Consider the following 5,524-nt stretch of genomic DNA (forward strand, 5'->3'; position numbering starts at 1 on the left):
GCTGCCGAGCTGCAGAGCCGCCACCAGGTTACGGCCGTTGTCACACACGACCATGCCCGGTTGGAGGTACAGCGGCGCAAGCCAGCGGTCGGTCTGCTCTGTCAGACCCTGCAGCAGTTCGTGGGCCGTGTGCCTCTTCTCTCCTAAGCTGAGTAGTTTCAGCACGGCCTGCTGACGCTTGCCCACCGCTATGCTGCCACGCCGCGCGACATCGACTGCTGGCGACGTGCTGCTGCTGACACATCTTGATTGCGAGACAGAGGTTGCGTTTGAGGAGGAGGAGGAGGAGGAGGGTGGTTTAGTGGAGGAAGCATACACCGCCGCAGATACCACCACTGAGCTGGGGCCCGCAATTCTGGGGGTGGGTAGGACGTGAGCGGTCCCAGGCTCTGACTCTGTCCCAGCCTCCACTAAATTCACCCAATGTGCCATCAGGGAGATATAGTGGCCCTGCCCACCTGTGCTTGTCCACGGGTCCGTTGTTAAGTGGACCTTGGCAGTAACCGTATTGGTGAGGGTGCGTACAATGGTGCGGGAGACTTGGTCGTGCAGAGCTGGGACGGCACATCGGGAAAAGTAGTGGCGACTGGGAACTGAGTAGCGCGGGGCCGCCGCCGCCATCATACCTTTGAAAGCCTCCGTTTCCACAACCCTATACGACAGCATCTCCAGGCTGATAAATTTGGCTATGTGCACATTTAACGCTTGAGTGTACAGGTGCGTGGCGGCGTACTTGCGCTTGCGCTCCAACACTTGCGCTTGCGACGGCTGGACGGTGCGCTGAGAGACATTGGTGGATGGGGCCGAGGACAGCGGAGGTGAGGGTGTGGGTGCAGGCCAGGAGACGGTAGTGCCTGTGTCCTGAGAGGGGGGTTGGATCTCAGTGGCAGGTTGGGGCACAGGGGGAGAGGCAGCGGTGCAAACCGGAGGCGGTGAACGGCCTTCGTCCCACCTTGTGGGGTGCTTGGCCATCATATGTCTCCGCATGCTGGTGGTGGCGAGGCTGGTGGTGGTGGCTCCCCGGCTGATCTTGGCGCGACAAACATTGCACACCACTGTTCGTCGGTCGTCTGCACTCTCAGTGAAAAACTGCCAGACCTTTGAGCACCTCGGCCTCTGCAGGGTGGCATGGCGCGAGGTGGCGCTTTGGGAAACAGTTGGTGGATTATTCGGTCTGGCCCTGCCTCTACCCCTGGACATCGCACTGCCTTTTCCAACCTGCCCTGCTGCTGCACTTGCTTCCCCCTCTGAAGACCTGTCCTCAGTAGGCGTAGCAAACCAGGTGGGATCAGTCACCTCATCGTCCTGCTGCTCTTCCTCCGAATCCTCTGTGCGTTCCTCCCTCGGACTTACTGCCCTTACTACTACCTCACTGATAGACAACTGTGTCTCATCGTCATCATCCTCCTCACCCACTGAAAGGTCTTGAGACAGTTGCCGGAAGTCCCCAGCCTCATCCCCCGGACCCCGGGAACTTTCAAAAGGTTGGGCATCGGTCACGACAAACTCCTCCAGTGGGAGAGGATTCGGAACCCTTGCTGCCCATTCTGGGTAGGGGCCCGAGAACAGTTCCTGGGAGTCTGCCTGCTCCTCAGAATGTGTCATTGTAATGGAGTGAGGAGGCTGGGAGGAAGGAGGAGCAGCAGCCAGAGGATTCAGAGTTGCAGCAGTGGACGGCGCAGAACTCTGGGTGTTCGATAGATTGCTGGATGCAGTTTCTGCCATCCATGACAGGACCTGCTCACACTGCTCATTTTCTAATAAAGGTCTACCGCGTGGACCCATTAATTGTGAGATGAATGTGGGGACGCCAGAAACGTGCCTCTCTCCTAATCCCACAGCAGTCAGCTGTGATACACCTGGATCAGGAGCTCGGCCTGTGCCCACACCCTGACTTGGGCCTCCGCATCCTCGCCCGCGTCCACGTCCTCTAGGCCTACCCCTCAGCAGAAACAGAACGCTGTAATTAAATGTGCCGCTTATTGGCCTATGGTTGGAGGCTGACTTCGCTTACGGAACGCACAGCAGAGCCAGGAAATAATTTTGCGCAAGCCTGCTGTAACACTTAGCTGGCTGCGTATGAATTAGGACAACTACCCCCAGCACAGACCCAGTACACTGAGGACGGTCACAGGCAGCCCAAATAGATTTTTTTTTCCCAAATGTTTTTGGAAAGGCCCACTTCCTATATTCAATAAATATGTCTTCTGTCCCTGCCTCACCACCACTACTGGCCCTGGACTATGTATAATTACTGCAGGGCGCAATGCTCTGCATGGCCGATATACAAAAAAAAAAAGTGCAACACTGCAAAAAGCAGCCTCCACACTACTGCACATGGTTAGATGTGGCCCTAAGAAGGACCGTTGGGGTTCTTGAAGCCTAAAATACTCCTAACACTCTCCCTATAGCAACTCCAGCAAGACAGCACTTTCCCTGATCTCTGTCAGAACGCATCTGTGGCGAGCCGCGGGAGGGGCCGATTTATATACACGGGTGACACCTGATCTCGCCAGCCACTCACTGCAGGGGGGTGGTATAGGGCTTGAACGTCGCAGGGGGAAGTTGTAATGCCTCCCTGTCTTTCTATTGGCCAGAAAAGCGTGCTAACGTCTCAGAGATGAAAGTGAAAGTAACTCGAACATCGCGTGGTACTCGTTTCGAATAACGAGCATCTCGAATACGCTAATACTTGAACGAGTATCAAGCTCGGACGAGTACGTTCGCTCATCTCTAGTCATAATCTGCACCCGGTCTATTTTGAAACAGCCCTATCCTTTTTATAACGGTGGAAGTAAAAATCATACGTCGTGATAGGCCCCGACCCCTGACATTTTGGCACTTTGTGATAAATAAGTGGGTTTTGGGTTGGAGCTTGGGAAATCGGTCTTGAAAAAGATTCGCCATCACTGCACTGGGTCATATACCCTGTGTTGTGTGCGTATGTGTATATATATATATAATTATTTTTTTTGTCAGTGATATACCCTGTGTTGTGTATATATAAACACTTGCTGATATACCCTGCGTTGTGTGTGTATGTGCATACTAGCTGATATACCCGGCTTCGCCCAAGTTAATTTGGTACTAGTGTTTATCTGGTGTTCAAACGGAAAATCTTATGAAGTCGTAGTTACTTTAGAGATACCGAGGAAAAAAATATGTTCCATTGTGCATGGTTCTTTGCGTTACCCAGGAAACACCATGGGAGGTAACCATGCAACGTTTCCTTTATATAAAATGACATCGGAAAGTGAGAGAATTAGATTCCGTACATAAAATTTGGACGCTAATTCTTTTGCGCTTAGAATTGAATAATCGAGTTGGGACCCATTAGCGTTTCCTATTCATGACATAATCAATGCTCATGCCAAATTTCAAGTTTCTATGACATCAGGAAGTGAGAGAAATAGATTCCGTACATAAAATTTCAACGCTAATTCTTTTGCGCTAGAATTGAATAATCGAGTTGGGACCCTTTTTCTTTTCCTATTGATGACATAATCAATCTCATGCCAAATTTCAAGTTTCTATGACATCGGGAAGTGAGAGAATTAGATTCCGTACGTAAAATTTTGACGCTAATTCTTTTGTGCTTAGAATTAAATAATCGAGTTGGGACCCATTAGCTTTTCTTATTTATGACATAATCAGTGCCCGTGCCAAATTTCAAGTTTCTATGACACCGGGAAGTGAGAGAATTAAATTACGTATGTAAAATTTGGACACTAATTCTTTTGTGCTTAGAATTAAATAATCGAGTTAGGACCCATTAGCTTTTCCTATATATGACAATCAATGCCCGTGCCAAATTTCAAGTTTTTATGACACCGGGAAGTGTGAGAATTAGATTCCGTACATAAAATTTGGACACTAATTCTTTTGCGCTAGAATTAAATAATCGAGTTGGGACCCATTAGCTTTTTCTATTCATGATATAATCAATGTCCGTGCCAATTTTCAAGTTTCTATGACATCGGGAAGTGAGAGAATTAGATTACGTACGTAAAATTTGGACGCTAATTCTTTTGCTCTAGAATTGAATAATCGAGTTGGGACCCATATGCTTTTCCTATTTATGACATAATCAATGCCTGTGCCAAATTTCAAGTTTCTACGACATCAGGAAGTGAGAGAATTAGATTACGTATGTATAATTTGGACGCTAATTCCTTTGCGCTAGAATTAAATAATCGAGTTGGGACCCATTAGCTTTTCCTATTAATGACATCAATGCCCATGCCAAATTTCAAGTTTTTATGACATCGGGAAGTGTGAGAAATATATTACATACGTAAAATTTGGACGCTAATTCTTTTGTGCTTAGAATTGAATAATCGAGTTGGGACCCCTTTACTTTTCCTATTTTGGACATATTCTATGATTGGGCCAAATTTCATGTTTCTACGACATCTGAAAGTTGGAGAATTAGTGGCAAGTCAGTCAGTGAGTCAGGCCTCCTGCAAACGGGTGGAAATTCCACGGCGGTATTTCCCGCAGAATTTCTGCCCGTACACACCTGCATAGGATTGCATTACAACACGCTATCCTATGCAGCTGGGTAGCCGGCACATGCTCTATTTCTGTGCGGGGCTTGCAGAGCTCCGCACAGAAATGTCACTCCCCAGCCACCGGTTCCGGTCTGCGCATGCACCGGCTACACAGCAGCCGGCACATGAAAGATTCGGGGCCGCGGGAGCAGGTGATCGATGCGCTGCTCTCTGCAGGGGCTCGGGTTGGTCCCGCTGCCAGAATTCTCCAACCCAGCCGTCTGCAGGCGGCCTCAGTGAGGGCTTTTGTCATTATATATATAGACTAGCTGATATACCCGGCTTCGCCCGAGTTAATTTGGTCCTGGTGTTTATCTGGTGTTCACACGGAAAATCTTATGAAGTCGTAGTTACTTTAGAGATACCGAGGAAAAAAATATGTTCACCATTTTGCATGGCTCTTTGCGTTACCCAGGAAACACCACGTGGAGGTAACCATGCAACGTTTCTTTTATATAAAATGACATCAGAAAGTGAGAGAATTAGATTACGTACATGAAACTTGGACGCTAATTCTTTTGCGCTTAGAATTGAATAATCGAGTTGGGACCCATTAGCTTTTCCTATTTATGACATAATCAATGATCGTGCCAAATTTCAAGTTTCTATGACATTGGGAAGTGAGAGAATTACATTCCGTACGTAAAATTTGGACGCTAAATTGTTTGCACTTAGAACTGAATAATCGAGTTAGGACTAGAGATGAGCGAACACCAAAATGTTCGGGTGTTCGTTATTCGTAACGAACTTCCCGTGATGCTCGAGGGTTCGTTTCGAACAACGAACCCCATTGAAGTCAATGGGCGACCAGAACATTTTTGTATTTTGCCGATGCTCGCTAAGGTTTTCATGTGTGAAAATCTGGGCAATTCAGGAAAGTGATGGGAATGACACAGTGACGGATAGGGCAGGCGAGGGGCTACATGTTGGGCTGCATCCTAAGTTCACAGGTCCCACTATTAAGCCACAATAGC

The sequence above is a fragment of the Eleutherodactylus coqui genome, chromosome 6 (genome assembly GCF_035609145.1).
Source record: "Eleutherodactylus coqui strain aEleCoq1 chromosome 6, aEleCoq1.hap1, whole genome shotgun sequence".
Classification (NCBI taxonomy): Eukaryota; Metazoa; Chordata; class Amphibia; order Anura; family Eleutherodactylidae; genus Eleutherodactylus; species Eleutherodactylus coqui.